We start from the raw sequence: 2,961 nt of genomic DNA, 5'->3' as shown, positions 1-2,961 counted from the left end.
TTGGGCTCTGTTGGTTGGGGTAGGCCCTCCTGTGGGGTTGGATAATAATGCTAAGAGTAGTAAGCCTTTGTGAAATTGCTCCTTTTATGCCAAGCAATGTGTATAAACTCAATGAATCTACACAATAGTGTATGGTGTGAGTATTATCGTTGTTCCTGTTTTACAGATGAGAATACGAGGCAGAGAGGCTAAGCAACTTGCCCAGTACCACATGATAACAGGACCAGATTTGAACCCACACAAAGTGCAGAGCCAGAGCTCTTGAATACTCTTCCAGGCTAAGATACACACATGCACACATGATGTGTGCATACATTTACACACACACACTGTCACACAGGTCACACAGAACCTGGAAGCCACTATTCCCATGGAAAGTGATATAAAAATAAAACTTTCATAAGCACAATGTGCTCTGCATTTCTCATCACGTTCAGTTCTCATAACAGCCCCCTGTGGCGGCTTGATCTAAGCCCAATTTACAGATAAGCAAACTGAGTCTCAAAGAAGTGAAAAGAATTACCCAGAGTGACAAAGGCAGAGGAATGTTGGATTCAGAGGACAGGAATCCAGTGTGAGCTTTTCCCTGGCTCTGTCCCAGAGAGCCACACATGCTTTTTCTCCCTATCTCTGTCTCTCTAACACATACACACACACACACACACACACACACACACTCACACACTCACACACTCACTCACGCAGTCCTCTGGCTCCTTCTTATCTTGCTCTCTGCCTGTCCATGCTGGGAATTAAACATCCCCCAGGCTGCATCCCAGACAAGACTGAGTTTTTTTTATTGTTTGTTTAAATTAAAAGCAACTGAAAGTGATGCCTTAACATCAGTGACCCAAATCGATACAGAGTTGGCTGCTTGGAATTAAGTCCAAAGCTATGTCCTTAATGGGCCTCTACCCCACCTGCACTCCACGTCCAGCTCCAGCAGGTCTTTCCCCAGGGAGAGCCTGGCAGGCTTTCCATGGGGATTCTAAGGCTGTGGGTGCTGAATGAACCTCAGCATCACAGGTCTGGAGAAATAACCTGGACAATGTGTGAAGGAGTCAGGACAGGAAGTTAAGTCCTGGGGACCAGTGTGGAGGTGGGGAGGGGGAGACAAGCAGACTGACCCTGGAGACCAGGACTCCCGAAACTGGGTCCCACTAACCACTTGTTTTGCAAGTTTGTAATAAAGATGCCTTGAAAGAGGGTTCAGAGGTTCAGTATATTTGAGAAATGCTGCGTATTAGTTCATCCTCCACATCTTGGAGATTTACAATTCACAGGAGCCTTTAAAGGCTATGAGAAATCCTACAGAGTTTTTGGTTTTATTTGTTTGAAATTCAGATTTGTTTAGCTTCAGAGACTTCTTTTCATAAATACCTAGACATATTTCACGTCAAGAGTTTTGTAGATTATGGGATGGTTGGAAGATGCTGCTCTGACCATGGGCATGTCCCCTGATCTCTTCCTGAATTATCATGGTAGTTGCAATAGGGATAATGGAGATGACAGCGACCATGATAAGAGCAATAGCCCCTGACAGCTGATGACACTTTGAGTGCTTACCACGTACGAGGCACTTTCTGAAATATTTAGCTTGTACTAACTCATTGAATCCTCTTCAATACCCTAAGAGGAAGGCTCTGTTTTCAACTCCATAGAATAGACAAAGAAACTGAGACAGAGACAGGTGAGGCCCTTTACCTGAGGTCACATTGCTTTTATATATTTCTGAGACTGTAAGAGGCAACACGAAAAGAAGAACCACATCTGACTTATTTCTTTATTACTGGTGCCAGGCAGGTAGTAGCTGCTCAAGAAAGTGTTGGATGGACGGAAGAATGGATGAACAGAAAGATGGATGGGTGGGAGAAGAATGGATGGATGGTTGATGGACAGATGTATGGATGTGAGCATACAGGCTGGATAGATGGATGAGTGGGCCAGTAGGCTGCGGGTGGATGATGCGGGTGGAGGAACAGACGGAAAGATGGAAAGAAGGGTGGGTGGGCAATGGTGGGTGGGTGTGCGGACAGATGGATTAGAGAAAGGGTTGATGGGTGGATAAGCACGCGGATGGAGGAGTGGATATGAGTCAAGATTAGAAAGCATCAGAAAGATTTGCACTTGCTCCTATATCATCGGATTTGCTAAAAATAAGAGGCTTGGGCTAACAGGTATTAGTCATAGTTAGAAGGTGGCAACAGAGGTAACAGGAACAGGAGGGAAAGCATGAGCTCTGGAACTGGCCTGCCTGGACCCAAATCCTGTCTATAGCGCTCAGGAGAAAAACTGCTGGAGAGAGGGAAGGCAGGGAGGGAGGGAGGGAGGGATGGAAGAAGCGAGCTGGAAGGAAGGAAGAGAGGAGCCTGAGAACCCGAATTATTTCACCTCCCTGTGCTTGCGTTTCCTCATCTGCAGAATGGGGGCAGGAGAGTTACCTCTAGCGCTGATTAAATGAGACAGAGTTTCACATGATGTAAGCACTGAATAGACAGTAACCGTAGCAATTATCCTCTGTAAGAAGCAACAGGATACTATCATTACCCCAGTGGTCTGTTTCCTTCTTTTCATCCTTAGCTTCCTTCACTTTGCCGGGCAGAGGGGCAGGGTCTGAGACTCCAGGGTCATGGTCTCAAGGGACTCAGCAGACAGTTGCCCTGACCACAAACCAAAGGAAAAGGTCAATGTGAGCAGGATCTGTAATTCACTTATCTTTTATGGCACTCTCCAACATTAGTTTATTCCTGGCTTTGCGCTCTTGTCTCCATGATTGTCAAGTCCCGCCTGGGATCTTAAGGGCAGAATTTCCTGCTTTCCTCGCCAAACTGCAATACCACCCAGAGACAACAGGTGGCGACATCCAATATGTGATTTGTTCTATTTTTACAACCTTTTAGGTGTGAGGGTCTACATTATGTAAAACAAACCAGCTTCCTATTTCAAGAGTCCATTAAGCTT

The sequence above is a fragment of the Bison bison genome, unplaced genomic scaffold, assembly GCF_000754665.1.
Source record: "Bison bison bison isolate TAMUID 2011002044 unplaced genomic scaffold, Bison_UMD1.0 scf7180017864516, whole genome shotgun sequence".
NCBI lineage: Eukaryota > Metazoa > Chordata > Mammalia > Artiodactyla > Bovidae > Bison > Bison bison.
Note: the sequence above shows the minus strand (reverse complement) of the source record.